Source organism: Pygocentrus nattereri, chromosome 6, assembly GCF_015220715.1.
Source record: "Pygocentrus nattereri isolate fPygNat1 chromosome 6, fPygNat1.pri, whole genome shotgun sequence".
Classification (NCBI taxonomy): domain Eukaryota; kingdom Metazoa; phylum Chordata; class Actinopteri; order Characiformes; family Serrasalmidae; genus Pygocentrus; species Pygocentrus nattereri.
The window spans coordinates 17,512,116-17,529,624 of record NC_051216.1 but is presented as its reverse complement, the minus strand read 5'-3'; the positions used below and the strand labels follow the sequence as shown (position 1 = coordinate 17,529,624).

General features: G+C 39.3%; 1 protein-coding gene across 1 annotated transcript in view; it reads right to left on the bottom strand.

Moving 5' to 3' along the window:
* Positions 1–14,506, bottom strand: part of tmem198a (transmembrane protein 198a) — a 30,668-nt gene extending 16,162 nt beyond the window's left edge. Inside the window, exon 1 of the mRNA XM_017691672.2 lies at positions 14,078–14,506. The gene's annotated coding sequence lies outside the window, so the exon portion shown is untranslated. The remainder of the gene's footprint in view (positions 1–14,077) is intronic.
* Positions 14,507–17,509: the final 3,003 nt, after the last annotated feature.

Sequence of the window (17,509 nt, the reverse complement as noted above, 5' to 3'; positions counted from 1 at the left end):
AAGAGAAAGACCCGCCACCATGGCAACAGCTTGCGAGCCACTGAATGCTTTGGCCCGCCTTGCATTTCATCAGCACTGAAGTCTTTTCTCATTCTCAGCCCCCCCAACCACTCTTCAAGAACCAAGACATGTAAACAAAGCCACCATAGAGAGAGAGAGAGAGAGAGAGAGAGAGAGAGAGAGAGAGAGAGAGAGAGACACACACACTAAATAAGGTCTATTTATTAGGCCTTGCTTTTTTCTACTCCATGTACAGACCGCATTACAATGCTGCTGTATTCAAATAGGCTCATGTTACAACATGCAAACACAAATCAATTTGGACAGTTGCCCAGCCCTCTAATGGAAGACAGCAAAACCATGTTGACACGCAGAGCAAGAAGAAACATGAGGAGGGATTTCACTACAGCATTGTTTCCTGGACTGCACTCCCAACAGATATTACTAGGAAGAGCCCTGCAGCCACCAGGCACGTTCTCCGTAACTACCTCTCTCTCTATGGAAGCTAATCACCTCTCTTGCCATTTCTCCTGTTTTTCAGCCTATCCGTTCCAGTTCTTTTGCTCCTCTGCAGGGCTATGTTAGAGGGAACTGAGGTCTCATCTGCAGCATGATGACTTGTCAGTCATGATGAAGCACAACAGGCTCTATTGAGCATGCAAAGCCACATGAATATTTTACACAGGGCACCAAAAGGGCCCCAGCAGAGATAATGTCAGCAGAGTGAGGCTAGACCTCTCTCTCTCTCTCTCTCTCTCTCTCTCTCTCTCTCTCTCTCTCTCTGTATATGTGCATATAGGAAGGATAGTGTGCATGTGTCCAGGTTAAACAGAACATCAACCACACGTAGCTTGAGAGAACATGATCATGCATCATGTCTTGCTGCCTCAGACTTAATGCATGAGGAACACTGTGGGGCCACAGTCAGCAGACATATTAACCAAATCACACAGATAAAAGAGGTATATGGTGCTGAGCAAGTCTTTTACATGGATCATACTGATACTGAACTGATATGGAAAAAACATCATTCTGCACAGCACAGCGCATCATTCTGAATAGATTTAGGTTAGGACTAATAACCAGGCTTCAAACAAAAGCACTAGATCCAGTTTTAGAATCAAGGGCTCTTTCTGTATAGAGAGATGATAATTATGAGATTATTTTACCATTCAAGGCAAACTGTATATCAAATTTATGGAAGGAGGTGTCCAATAAGCACTTTTATGTTCAATTAAAGGAAAAGAGTACAGTGCATCTCCACATACAGTACTATCCAATAGTCATCTGAGAAAATGCTATGTAAAGCCATTTTCTGGGCAGTAAACATCTGAACAAAAGAAAAAAAAATCTTAAATGTTAATTTCACGATTTTTTCCCCCAAAATTTTCTGCACAATTAATGACTAGGATGTAAGCAAAGCTATTTAGAGCATTTTGTTATTAAATGCTCTGTGCTAGAGAATATTACTGAGTCAAAATAGTTTACAGTGGTGACAGTAACTGGATTTCTAAAGCATTTAATGCCTCAAAAAGCTCCCTTAGAGAAAGTTGGTAGAAGAAAGTATCACAAATACATTTCCTGATACCTGAGACATTGTTTTATGATAGTTTTGAGATAAAATTCTGACCTAAATAAATTTTTAAGCCATTCATGATAGACAGGTACATGGGGTTGGGGGGCTGCTACCTTCGACTGGGGACATCATTGAACGGTGGAAGGAATACTTCAAGGATCTTCTCAATCCCATCAACGATCCCTCTCCAGAGGAGGCAGAGCTTGGATATCCAAGCAAGGATCCGCCCATCACTCGGGCTGAGGTAGCCAAGGTGGTTGGAAAACTCCTTGGTGGCAGAGCACCAGGGGTGGATGAGATCTGCCCAGAATTCCTGAGGGCTCTGGATGTTGTAGGGCTGTCTTCGCTGACACGCCTCTGGAACATCGCGTGGACATCTGGGGCGGTCCCCCTAGAATGGCAGACCGGGGTGGTGGTCCCGTTTTTTAAGAAAGGGGACCGGAGGGTGTGTTCTAACTACCTGGAGGGTGCGTGAGAGTTCGCCCAACCAGTCCACATTGTGGACCAGTCCACAGTGTTTTGTGGATTTGGAGAAGGCATTCGACCACGTCCCTCGGGGGATCCTGTGCGGAGTGCTCCGGGAGTATGGGGTGAGGGGCTTGTTGTTACAAGCCATTCAGTCCCTGTACAAACAGAGCAGGAGCTCGGTTCGTATAGCCGGCAGTAAGTCGGCTTGCTTTCCAGTCAGGGTTGGACTCCGCCAGGGCTGTCCGTGGTCACCAATTCTCCGCAGGGTCGCCGGGCTCTCCCTTAGAGATAGGGCGAGAAGATCGGCGATTCATGAGAGGCTCGGAGTAGAGCCACTGCTCCTCCATGTTGAGAGAAGCCAGTTGAGGTGGTTCGGGCATCTGGCAAGGATGGCCTCTGGACGCCTCCCTAGGGAGGTGTTCCAGACATGTCCGACGGGGAGGAGACCCCGGGGAAGACCCAGGACACATTGGAGGGATAATATCTCTTGACTGTCTTGGGAATGCCTCGGTATTCCTCCAGAAGAGCTGGAGGATTTGGTGGTGGAGAGGGAGGCGTGGGCCTCTTTGCTTAGGCTGCTGCCCCTTGTGACCCAGACCCGGATAAGCAGTTGAGGGAGGATGGATGGATGGATGGATGGATGGATGGATGGATGGATGGATATGAATCTTTAAAATTTTCAACTGGTTTTTCACCTTGTGAGACCTGGTTCCCATCACCACCACTGTAAAGAAATCAGCTGAACTACAATTTCACATCCAACCTCTCTAAATAATTTGACTGCATCTCAATGATTCCATAAAAACATGTTAAATTCTACTGTATTTATATTTATTATAATGTCTGTTGAAATAAGGTTTTGGTTGATTACGACTTTATACTGTATGTAGACTGTATGTAATTGTGTGTCAACATGTTTTAAAATCTGTTCTTTATATCCTCAGAAAAGCATTTGACACTGTTCAATTCCTCAAGGCTAAGAAAATCGTATTATAGTGCAACAATATTTTGTGACATTCTCAGATTGCTACTATTACAGGCTTATTGGATTTTGGCTTTGAATTTGACAGCATATCATTTACACTAATCTTACCACACTTTCACTGTTAATAGGCATTTTCTTCTGATCGTTGAAGAAAAACAATATTGGGAAAAGCAAACACACTTCTAATCTAATACATTAATGGCCTAGCCATTTTTATACTGATGCTTTCATGAGTCCCACACACCACATTATTACACTTCTAATGAACCATTTACTTACAGCAGCCTCTATTTTATGACCTATGCAGTGAAAAGAGCAGTTCAACATGTTTTGTACGAGTCAGCTATGCAACATGTATGCAAAAGTACCAGCTTTATATGACAAAGAGACATCCAAAAAGGTTTTGAAATCACCACTATATAAGTTCAGCACAAGTATGCCAAGACTAGTACAGAATAAGCACCTGAGCAGCATGCCAAAGACTATTACAAAATCAGAGACTTACTGTACTTCAAAGCAGGACAACTGTAAGGTCAATTGAAGGTAGCTCCTTTTATACTTATTTACTGTGGGGGGCCCGACTACACTTATTATTATATGTTATGTCCATTAATGCCTAGAGTTTTGATTAATAATGTTTATTTTCCATTGTCTTGGAATTGTATTGCATACTACCAAGAGACACAATGCATAGCAGTTTATATAATACCAATGAAGATATGACAAACTATATTATGCCCTTTGATATAACAGAGGTTGAAATTAAATTAAAAATTACAGAAAATTTAATTTTAATTAAAAAAAAAAAAAAGATGAGTAATCCAAGGACAATTACAAAAACTCAACAGGGCCATATACACTACAGAAATTCAGCCTTTTCCAACAACATATGGACTTCCATCTCCCCATAAATCACAATGCTCTATTTATATACGTTCATGTACACAACACCTGCTGCACAAAGCAATATTTATCACAGAATGAACTGCTGCACTCTGAGAAAACAGGGAGTTTACTGCAGGCATTAGAGCAGACAGCAGAGGCAGACCGGAGGCTTCAATGAAAACAAAGATAAAAGAGCAACTTCATAAACCATTCATTTCCTTTTTCAGCTGCAGTCAGCACAGCGCAGGCTTCCCTGGCAAAGGCAGCCTGGAGAGAAACCGAGCGACAGAGGGATCTTGAAGTCAAGTCTCAGAAAGAGGTTTTCTTAGTGGAGGTGAAGTGCTTGTATGTATGTATGTATGTATGTATGTATGTATGTATGTGTGTGTGTGTGTGTGTGTGTGTGTGTGTGTGTGTGTGTGTGTGTGTTCAGGCTGAGTGATTCAGTGGACAGGGCTGAGGCTCTGTTAAACCTTGTTAATCTTGTTTAGAGCTTCTGGTTCAAATTCTATTAACACTGGATGGGTTTTCCCCTTCTCCTGACCTGCATGAGAATAGCACTATAATGGATGTATGTGTCTACATCTAAAATTGCATGCATTTTCCTTGTTTTTGTCTTTGTTAGTTTGTGTCATCAGCATTGACATCAATATACAGTACTTAGCAAGATGACAGATACAGCACTTGGCAAAAGTCAGAGACCACTCTTAATTTATTTCCAGCTAAAACAGCCTTTAAGTATAAGTTATTAATTTTTCAGGAGATATTTTTTAGAAGATTAGATATAAACAGTCCACTTGCAAAAGAAAGAGGAAAGTCAAAGGAAAATAAGTCATTTGTAAAACCTGGAGTTAAAAAGATTAAAAGATACAGAGAAAATGGAAATCCTAACAACCATACAAGAACTGACAGAGCATCAAAAATGTCACTACCAGATAATCAATACTTAAAGCTTTCATTTTCAAGAAAATCAAGCTCTACTTTTGCTTCAGATCTGAAAAAAAATATATCCTTCCACTCAACGCTATGAGATGTTGAGAGATGTGTAGTTGCCAAGAAGCTGTTACTAAGAAGAAGAAGACAAATGTGCAAATAAATCAAAGAAGCTGCTGTTGTTCTCAGAACAACGTACTGGCCACCCCGGAGTCCAGACCTCGTTATCACTCAATGTGTTTGAGATTACTTAAGACTGAAGCAGAAAATGCAACTTCTAAGGCTGAACTTTGAACATGTAGAAATACCCTACAGATGTCTTTAAAAAACTGAAAGCAAGCTGTAATGAAGACTTGGAGTGGACACGCACAATACTGGAGTTGTTTATATTATACTTCAGTTGTTGAGGCTTTTGTCTAATGTTCTGTTACATTCTCTCCCTTTTTCCTGATGTGGAAAAAATCTTATTACTTAATGGCCATTTTAACTGGAAATTAAAGAAGAGTGGTCTGTGATCTTTTGCACAGTATTGTACGTGAAAAATACCTGCATTGACCCAGAATTCACATATTGGCTCATCTTTTGCATGTGTGCAATATCCAAGAAGTGAAAATTCATTCCATTTGAGGGCAATCAATGCTGTCTTGGTCTTCAAATAAACATTTGTTATTTCCAGCATACATTTCAATCATATATTCATTTTACATACATTTCTGACACTCCAATATTTGTTTACCTACTGATGTTTAGTCAACCCTGAGAAAACTGGATTTGCTAAGGTTTAAAAAGCTACTTCACAGGAGTTGTAGATCAATATTTTTCAGTTCTAACTACCTGAACTGCTGTGAAAACTGAAAAAAACTGAGTAGGAGTTCTGACTCCACTGAGTCAATAAGGAGTCAGAGTTCATTCAGAACAACTGAAGAAATGATCTGCTTTTCTATATCCAGCAAGGTGTCAGCTTTTAGGATGTCTTTAGTTGTCAATCTCCAATCCTCCCATTCACACCCAACCATACCAACACATTCATAATGTTACTTTTTCTATGGCTTTCCGGATCCCTAATGGATTTAAATGCTCAGAATTAGAGTATAATCATTACCTGAGTGAACTCTGCAGTGTGGGTGCTAAGTGTGCATCTGTGATTGTTAGCTTGCCATCTGACAGTCGACACACGCAATCTCTATTAGCACCACAATCATCATCAAGCGAGTGAATGCTTGCTCAGTGCACATAATGATCCTATATGATCCCACAAGCTGAGTTCAGTCCTGTATTGTTCAGCAGACCAAGCTTTACTACAGACTTGAATTCACAAGCTCACAGTGAACTGAGATGTGCATCTGTAGGAGAGAAAACAGAGAGTGCTTGATGACGCTCTTGGCATCAAATCCAACTGAGAGGCCCCTGTTTGAACCCCTCTAAACTCACAGAACCTCTAGCAGACCCAAAACACAAAACACAGAGGAGGCCTAAAGAGAATAGTGCAGACGAGAGATGAGGAGAGGAGAAAGACCCAATTTGTACTTCTGAAGTCATAAAGCCAGTAAAACAAAAGAGAATGAAACACCACTACCAGAACACTGGGACACAACTATGGCAAGCAGCAGTGCATCATTCATTTAATTAAAGCACTTCATCACTATTGGCTTAGTTAATGATCGTTCCAATGCATTAATAGGACCTTTTCTCAATCAGTCCACAGGCAACAGGGCTTTGACGACAGCAATCAATGAGCCAATCATTCATCTTCATGCAAATTTAAGCACACAAACGATGCAGATTTACACTCCCCTTTTTCTCAATATGCATGTACAAATCTCTCACTCCTACATACACAACTCAAAACACACCAGTAAGCGGCTGAGTGACCGCTGCCACAGACTTTGTGTCCGTAATCCAATGGTTTGGTGATTTTCCCAGGCTGCTATTAGGCCTGATACAGAGCATGTATTGAGTGATTCTTGGCAAAGCTATGAGGGGTGTCTGACATTCACTGGAGCAGAAGGGAAGAGTGCTGGGGAAGACAGGGCAGAGGGCAGAGGGACCCACATAGCCTATGAACAAAAGAGAAAGGAAAAAGTATGAGGGTGGGGGCAAACAGATAAAGCAGGCCAAAAACTCTACTTACATTACTCACTTGAAAGGAGATAATATTATTATTTGTTTAAGGTCAATAATTATACCCTCCGGTCAGCTTTGAAAAAAAGAATCTAGATGGACAAATAAAGGCATCAAGGCAGTGCTGAAAGAATGTAAGCAGAAAAAGAAGAAATTAGCATATACATATAGATGTGCACACAAATGTCTAGGACAAGACCTTGAGAGCTCAAAAAGAGGTAAAAAAAAAAAAAAAAAGAAAAAAAAAAGAGATAAACTGCTGTTAACCATGTTTCAGTGAAACTCCAAGTGTTATGGCAGAGTTACAGAGAGACAGAACAAGCCAAGTCTCTTGCTTCCACATCATACCAATTATTTTTGCTTTTGCTGATGTAACTAGCAGCTCGTCTGCACATTTCAACCTTTTAAAGTGCAAGCAGAAAAGGCGTCTTCAAGGCCTCAAGCTGGTGAAGATTCATTGAGATAATAAACCCACAGAGAAAACAAGAAAGCCTGATGATGGCCAATCAAACACTCAAACAGAGACAAAAGCTGACTGCTAAGTTCCAATGAGAAGTGGAGACACGCAGATGTTTCAATGAAGTGTAATGCTGCATTCTCACAACAATTTACCGCCATTGTTTGAATTTGGTTGTTTATGTGCTACATCTCTCTGTGACATCGGTCTGATACAGGTCAATTCTTTTAAGCTCAAAACCTTCAAGTCAATTTGTTCCATTCAAGGAATACCATGATAAATGATTTCAGTAAACAACATTAATCTCTGAATTTTGAAGCACAAATTGCTTTTATTTTGTTTTCAAGTAGTGTCAAATGTCCACATCCCATTTCAAATCAATTCTCGCATTATGAAATGATGCAGCTGAATCTGCCCTGGTTAAATCAATGCAGCATTGCAATCTTGCACTCCTGTTTCGCTGCCTGCTCCACAGTATTCCTCTTACATTAACCCAAACCCACACACTGGGCAGTGGAGTTTAAAAGCCAAATATTCACCAGAACAGTCTATTTAGATTCTCCCACTGAGGAACAGCTGGAGGCATCATCTCAGCTGAACCGAATGGCTGCACAGAGCTGAGAGGGCGAAAGGGAGCCAAATAGGCTTTACTCAGATTAAGCCTTCATGCTCTGGCCAAGTCCAGCATGAAGAACACAAACCAACACAAGGGTCAGTCATTATACACAAATCTTCTGTGGAGACTGATGGTTGATTTACCTCAGAACCTAGAACACTAAAGCTACACAAACAGCACAGCAATTGTAACGCATTTGTAATGACCACATTATAAAAAGAAAATGAGGATGAAAAGGTTCTTTGAAAATCAAGGACAAATAAATCAAGGCAATTCATTCACCCTTTCATGAAGAGAGCTTTTTTCCCAAGATTATTCACTGATTATTTAGCCAGTAAGCTCAGAAATACTTGCATACACCACTATATGAGATGTGTCTATAATGCACTGATTCTCCACCACTACACTTTTCAAAGGCATGGCTTAGAGCCATCAGACATAAAAGGCTTACTTTAGAGACATAGATTAAGCCCAGTTATAGACTAAAATGGATTTTATAGACATCTCTGTGCATGATTTAGTCTGAGACAGGACTCATCTAGAGAACCATCCCAAAGTTTTAAAGAGAGACACATTCTGACTGCTCGACACCACATAGATTTAGATGAATTGTCATGTAAAAGCCCCGTTACATCACTTTCAACCGCATGAGGTAGAACGAGGCAGAGTCTTCAGAATCAGTGCCAAGGACATCTATGACTCTCAGGATGGGGCATACTCTTATGACTCAGCTCTAAACCATCTATAATCCAACTGAGCATTCACAGCGGATGCCGATGCCATTGCACATTCAGAGCAGATGTTAAAACTACATTTAGTCCCCTTAACAGGAAACACGCACTTTTTAGCAAATTCACTATTTGTCCAAAAGTTTAGTCATCTATGAATCCAACATTGCTTTAAATCAAGGGTATTAAGCATTAATACCCTCCCCTTTTTATTTAGGTCAGGTATTGATGTTGGATGATGATTATCACAAATGCCACTCCAACTCATCCTAAAGATATCTCATGGTGCTCCATTGCTTCAGAGAACACAGCTTCACTGCTCCACAGCCCAATGCTCCAATGCTGGGTGAAGGCTTTATGCCTCTCTAGCTGACATGGATACCTCAAACTTGTGTGGCCGCTCCAATTTTATTGTCTATGATTTGTTTATAGAGATTACACAAGTTGTGTGTAAGAAATTTAATAACTGTGTCAGCAATAGGTGCACCTTAGAGTAGCTGAATTCTGAATACTTTTGTGAAGCCAGTTAAGGACAACACATTTTGCATTATTCTTAACAAAAATGTGTTAAAACATTTACTATGACAAAATGTCTCAAAACATAATATAAAAGGTTATTTTGATTAATATAACTTTTGTGAGCGTCCCATCCTAACATCAGTTTTGAGGGCTTCTGGTACAAGATTGATCATTATAATGCTATTGATTATTGTAATGTTCTTTTTAATTGGTTTAGTATTAAACCGTTACAAAATGCAGCATCATAAATCCAAACAAAAACAAAAAAAGAGAGCTCATATCACCTCTGTTTTGAAATAACAGCACTGGTTACTCGTATATTTTTGGATAGTGAAGCTCTGTCTCTTGTTTCTAAAGCTGTAAATGTCCTAGCACCTCTGTATGTCACAAAATGTCCATTTGTTTATGTTTCAACATGAGATCTTAAGACTGAAGTTACTGGCCATCTGCAAATACCCTCCATTAATTATAGCACAAGAAAAAACAGAAGCCTTTTTCTGTTTTTATGCTTCTAAACTGTGGTAATTGATTCCATCTTTTATTAAACAGCCTCTATACACACTTTTAAGAAGCAACTGAAAATGTATCCCTTTAATTTAGCTTTTAACAAAATATTGATGAGTGATACACAGAGAACATTTTCATCTGTTTTTTTAATAGTAATAAAGTTAGATTAACTGATCGTGGCGGCCCAAAAATTAATGCATTTCAGCGTGTGCTCAGTGTACCTTTTATCATACAAAAGGTAGTGAATTTGAATAATGTAACAATAAGTGAAAATAATGAAATCAAAACTGGTTTATTAAATAAAGTTATTGTGCTCTTGCTTTCTTCATTGTCTCATGGATGAAATTACACAGAGATCTTTGTGGGAGTTTCCCACCGACAGTTGTCTTTGTTATGTAACCAAGAATCAGGAGTGCTCTAGGTCTGCTCTATCTTTACCTTTATCTATTCATAAAATATGATCTTTACTTATGGAGCAGTTTTCATAAATGCAACAGCTCAAGGCATTTCACAGACAAGCAATAAAGCTTAATAACTAATAACAATAAAAGAAAATAAAGCTGAATAAATGAAACTTGACAATTTAATAAAAGTAAACTGATATAATTACAAAAATAAAAGGTTCATACAAAGGCACAACTCTAAAGGACAATTTTCATTATGATACCACATTTTAATTCTCTGAATGATCTCTCTTAAAGTAATAATCAGAGCCTCATTTACACATTAATTTACACACTTTTTTCCATACAGTGGTTTTATATTACATATTAAGTAGGTTTATCTTTTCTAAAGATCTTTTATAGGTAACCATTTCAAATGCACGTTTTGATATTGTTCTGTTGAGTCCTTTTTTATTGTCTGGCCGCTTTTAAAACTCTAAAAAATAGATTAATTGGCAAAATAATTGGTAGATTACTTGATTACTAACATAATTGACAGTGACAGCCTTAATAATGATGCAGTTTGGATTGGGTCCTAATGAAGATTTATAATGAGCACCATTAATCCTGGAACTGTTTCTTGAACACTCTCTAAATCACGGTCACTAAGAGACTAAATCCAGCTCAATCCCAGAGCAGCCCCTCGGACCAGAATCCCACACGAAGGAGCTGTAGCTGGTGGGTAGGACAGCACTGAAGGGGATAATAGGATTAACATTGACTTTCTCTCTCTCTCTCTTACTCTTCCCTCCGCTCCATCTTTTTCACACTCCCTCGCTTGCACTCTTTTTTTGCTCCCCTGTGTCTTTTCTGCTATCTTTCTTAATCTCCCATTCGTTCTATTTCTCACTTTAGCTCACTCTTTTCTGGTTTAATAGCAGTACCTGAATTTCTCTGCTAATCTCTCTCCTTCTGTCCCTCCCTTTCTTCTCTGCTCTCTCTCTCTCGCCTTTGATCTCAGATAAGATACGAAAATGTTTGGTCTGCTGTAGCGTAACTCAGTTGGACGTGTCCCTCAGAGGAGCACTGCCGCTGCCTTAATCGCCACAATGTTACATAACTGCCTTCATTATACAAGACACTGCCTGGATTTCATTCAGCTTCAACCTCCTCATCATTTCCCTAGCCCCTCCCTGCCAGTTAACACCCCCGCCATGCTAGTCTGTGTGTCCACACATCTGCATTTTATCTCAGAAGCACATTTTTTATGAGCATGCTGGTGTAATGGGGCTACAGAGGAACACTGAATGAGTTCATTTTCTGATACAACTCCCAATCTCTCAACAAAACATGTTTCTTCCCAGGCTGAACAATGCATGAGTTCTCCCTGAGCAGTGAGTGGCCTTATGATTTTTGTTCACAATTATTATTATTTTTTTTTTATGTACATAATATTTGTAGAGCAGAGAACACAGTTCCACTGCCCTTCAGCCTAATGCTGAGGGAATTTATACCCCTCTATCAAGTGTGTGGCATTGGGCATGGTGACCTTATGTTCACGTGCAGCTGACCCAGAGTGTCCCAAGGCAACGCCTTTCTGCGGAGGTTATAAAAGCTGTCTATATACAGTTGAACACCTGTTTCAGCAATGGATTTAACTTAAAGTAGATTAATTCACTAATTATAAAGGATGTACAATAATATCAGAATCATATCAGCATAAACAGGTATAATCTCAAAATTTCAAATGAGATATTTCAGCGATATTTCAAACTGATATTTGATGACATTTTTATTGTACTCCTGAAAGTAGGACATTTAAATGCTGGGTTACTGTGCGGAAATTTCAGTATTTTATTTGCATTTATACTTCCCTTTCTAATCCAGGTGGATCTAGTCTCAATTTATACATTTTACAAACGGTTGTGTATCAGTATCATCACTGGCAGATAAAAATTGGTCTCAGCCCAGAATTCCCACATTGGTACATCCCTACTTTGGGTCATAAGGTAATTTTACTTGGGAGTCCCTGACTAACCATCACATACAGCTACTCAGCTAAAAACTTTGTATACATTTATATTTGTAATAGTCAGATTACATGTGCACTTTTCCCACAATTATATATGTGGAAGAAATGGAAAACCCAGAATCAATTCCATACCCCAACAAGCAGATTTTCCATCATATTCCTCAGCTTACTTCAGAGTTACAGTAAAGATGTGTTTATAATGTAATCACAGAGGGGATGTCGAACATCTACATCCTTATCCTGCATACATTCCCTCAGGCACTTTGCTGGTCAATAAATATGGGCAGCACAAAAGCTTTTAAATCTTTTAAATGCATCTGTGTCGCCACTGTAATTTCATTTGCACTGTTTTGCGCCAACATTAGGTACATGCTCTTTAATTATTGACGGCTGGGTCTCATGCTTCTCAAGTATGACATGACTGAGGAAATCAAACAGTGTCTCTGAACTTCTTCCCCTACAGACTTCTTTACAAGCTTTCAAGCTTTCAGATGTGATATGATCCCGCCACAGCAACTCAGTCATCATTTTCTGTGAGAAAACTGTGATGCGAGTGGAGTCTTCTTTTGACCTTTCAAAATCCACTGCTTATTGTTTCCATCACACAGCATACTAAATGGCAGCCACCTGATGCACAAATCAACACCTTTGCATGCCATAAAGTATGTGCACCTCTTGATCTTTTTTACTCTTACCCACTTCATGTCAATAAGCAGTTAGAGAACAAGTGTGAAATGTAGAGTGTGATTAACACTATACACTCAAAAGCTCTACAAGTGTGACTCAGTCTTCTTCTGATTGGGTGAGAATGGAGAGACAGTGACACCCCACCACTAAATAGTGGGACCGATTCTTGAATGAATACTGCTGAAGCCCTTTCACAGAAAGTTACAAAAGCCATCTTTAGTAGCGTATAATGGTGCGCAAAGCCACCTGGTGCATATTACCCCATTGTTCTGAGCTTCATCATGAGAGTTCAATGTTCGGTTTCATAAAGATCAGGTTCATGTCAAACTGCTAAGTAAAAGATGGAAGGTTGATCCATGAACTGATGGTTTAATGGCTAAAGATAATAAGCATTGGCTTTTCATGCTTTTCACTCTAAACAGGAAGAGGCAACGCAAGTACCTACATTTGTTTTGGTCAGCTGGTCATCTATACAGATCACATATTGTTGGTGTCTGACATTATACAGTGGAATCTACTGATTAAAAGTGATATAAAACCATAGCAGTGCAGAAACGTCCTCCATTTTTTTCATAACATGAGGAACCTTCTGTCACCTTGACCACGTGACATCATATTAGCTGATTCCCACTTGTTTTCCAAGAGAATATCACAATGAAATTAAATCACATTATATTAATTAATTCACGACCACTATATACTAAATAAATACCCCCTAACACTGCAGTTCAGTGATCTCCATATAACACAAGGGCTGGTCATCCGTTATTCTGACTGGAAACGGACCAAAACAGTAAGAGCCAACAGATACACAGCGAGGAAACAAAAGGACTCCGGGGCTGAGAGCTGAGAACAATAGCTCGTCGTCTTCAAGCGCTTCTTTACTCTTTTTTTAGATGTTTCAAACACAACTGGTGTGAAACAATGCAGGTAGGATACAGAGAGAAAGAAAACAGAAACGCTTATTCGTCATTTGATTCTCAATGTGGAAAAGATCTCAGAGCCCATCCTAACAAAAAAAAAACCCTAAACAAATATCCAACAGTCACGATTCAGTCGCATCGTCTCCTGTCTTAGGATTTTTTTTTTCGAAAATGTGGCTTTACATAAATGAATCAAAGGCTCTGATTCGTGTCGTGTGCGATGCTGTTTTAAATCCAGAGGAACAAAAACAACTTACCACCACCACCTCCTCCTCCACGGTTCATTCAGGAGTTCGAGTTTCCTCGATGTAGAAACTAGTCGAGGTTAAACGCAGTAAATAAGCTCAACATCCTTCACAAAACACGTGGCCGTGTTTTCTTTAATTAACACGAACACCGTCGTTGAGTTTAACGGCCATTCCCACTAAGCAGCAGAATCATAACAGGTGAATTTCTCCTCACCACCATAATGTGTCTGTCTGTTTGTGGCGGAGGAGAGAACCACTACCATTTGTTGAAACCAACCCTAAACGCTTTCGTTTTGTTCTGAGCCATGGTTAGGATAAATTAATCCTAGTCATTCCCACTGGTCAGTCTCTCAGTGTTTTCTGTGCTGGTTCAGTTTGGTCCAGCAGCGTTTCCAGCTCAGCTCTGTTCAGCTTTTCACCCGCTCTAGGCTTTGTTTGGACTGTACCATTGGAGAGAGGAGAGAGGGAGGGCGCATGAGACACAAACACCGCTACACATAAATACGGCTGAAGACGGCTCAAACCGGGGCTATACTGACACAATTATATATCGCGATATTTTCTAGATATATTACATTATCACAGTTTTAGATGATACTTAAGTTTGCAATAATACAGTTGCTGGTACTCTGTGCTAAAACGTTGTACTATAAATCTTAATTCTGGCTTCTTTTTTAATCGCACAACAAAGGGGTCTTCATACAATATTGTGAATGTTATCCAGGCAGCAAACACATATCCAGAATGCAATCTTAATAATAATTTAATTTTCTTTCTTCTTTATCTTCTATCAAAAACAATTTGAAGCACCAACAAAAAAATACAGTGTAGTCAACTCTCAGGCCCCAGATGCCGTGAGGAAAGTGTACAAAAATAGAAGTAAATAAATAAATATTAATTTATTTGTTTTATAGGCATTATAAATGTACAATGCTTGATACCTACTAAATGTATTGCAAACGTGTTGCTAAAACTGAAAAACAATATCACACTGTTATACTATAGATGACATTTGACTCTAAAGCTGAGAGAATAATAAGCATGTAAATCACTCATTTGTGTCCTCAGTCCTTATTTCCCCCTCACTGAACTTGATTTAGGCTCTTGGGCTTTTTACATAATTTGGATATCCTACATATTGCTCTCATATTTTCTCATAGCTTCTTGCATTGTGCGAATGTGTCTAATAGTCAAATGACAGGGAGTGGTGGATTGTCTTGGAGGCCTGTGATGCCATCATGTTCATCATTTCACATCAGGGCGTGACTTTCAGAAGAAAAATGTCTCAGTGATAATGAATCATATTCTGGGAATAAACAATGCTGAATGAAAAGCCACAAGAATTAAATTAGGACCTTATAGACAAACTGAACTTGGTACTTATAATAATAATAACAATGAACCTTCATTGCCATAAAGTGTGGCCTTTCAGTCCAGCAGTGGCACTGAAATACAAGCCAGTACCTTATTTCTGTAGAATATGTCTTAACAAACTTATAGCATTAAACTTTCTAGCCAAGATTAGACACACTAGGAGTTTCACGACCCGGCATTCATCAATAACTTACTGTAAGTAATAATGTAACTTTTATGTTTGACTAGAAATCTAGGCCCCTGTACAGCGTAGCTCTCTATGAGATCTCAGAAGGCAGTGTTTTACTTTGTGCTCAAACATTAGGTATAAGTTTGGCCTGTGTCTTTTTTTGGCATGTCTTTGTATTTGTCTTGTATTGGTTCATAATCTTGCCTCTTTTAGGCCACAATTGCCAGTTATACACCATCTTGGTTGAGTAAATGTATCAAAAACATTCCTAATGTAGAGATTATGTCGCCCTCATGTGGTGAACCTACATCAGTACAGCATGATAGGGCTTCACATGACTCTCCTGTAAATCATGGTAGTGCAATTACACCGTTCTAAGCTAATTATTTTCAGCATGAAAAGATCTTTCTGTGCAAAGCTGAGATGCCTTCAAATCAATATCTTGTGCCTGATGTACATTCACAGAATTTATTGCGTTATCAGTCTGTATGACTAATGACACTTTGTAAGTATGCATGGGGAGTCTGATTTCAGTAGTTTTGGGAAAAAATTTAAATGCCCAAGTTAATTTTATAATGCAGTGTTCCATATAGGACTTCAGTGACACTCAATCATGCCCCAAAACAGACTCATACATTTTATGTCCAAATACTTGCTAATGAGTGAATTCAACTACTTTAAGGTGCACCCGACAGCTGGGATTGGCTCCAGCTCCCCCCACGACCCAGAAGGAGAAGCGGATTGGAAGGAGTGTGTGTGTGTGTGTGTGTGTTCACGTGTGTGTGTACGTTTGTGTGTGTGTGTGTGTGTGTGTGTGTGTGAGGTGCACCCATTCCTGGAAGTGACATTTTACTGCACACATATAGCTTGTGTAATCTCCATAGAAAAGCTCTGACACTCTGGAGCAGTCACACATGAGCCCTAAGGTCACAATGTCCAAAGCTAAGCATTGGCTGGAGTGATAGAAAGACCCCCAGCACTAGACTGTGGAGCAATGGAAATGTGTTCTCTGAAATGATGAAGCTCCATCCAGTACCTTTAGGATAAGTTGGAGCAGTGTAATTCAGAACTAATCATCCAACATCAGTACCTGACCTCACTATGTTCATGTGACTGAATACAGATCCTCACAGAAATGTTCCAGCTTCTAGTGTAAAGTCTTCCCAGAAGAGCAGAAACTGATAAGGAGAGACTCCTTACAAATATCCTCTGAAGACACTGACATTTATTGCTTTAGCAAATGTCCACAAACCCATGGACATAAAAAGATTGTGAACACAAGCTGAGTTGAAAGTTCTGTTCTATTGATACCAGGCTTATCATACTTCACTAACGTAACATTTTTTTCAGTTTGTGAATGAGCCTAGCCTGGATTTCTTCTGCATTTGGCTGTTTTTAAGGAAAACTAGAGCCCAGCCAGGCTCAGTCTACTGCACTGCTCTCTTAAATTTACTCTACCCTTATCAAATTACTGTTACAGTCCTGTGCAAAAAAATGGGCCCCAGAATAGCAAAGCAATAAGCTTTTAACTGTCTTAACAACAAAGCATTAGTCAGTAAATTAGTGAAGATTAAACAAATAGTTAAAGTATCTCAGTATAGGAGAGCTCTTACCTTTCATTTTTTAAAATGATGATGGCTTGAGGGTAAACCTGCAGAACAGTCATACAACTATTTTCCCTGCACACCATCAAATAATGACAATGTTTAAAGCCAAACTGGAATTAAAGTAGATTTTTTAAAACCTTGTAAGTTCAAGTCTTGGGCCATATTAAGCATGATTCATCATATCATTAAAATTGTTTTCCCATAATCTTTGATTGAAGATTACATTTTCAACATGGAAAAGGTGTGTTGATTTGATTACATAATGGTGCCCCAATATTATTATATTTCACC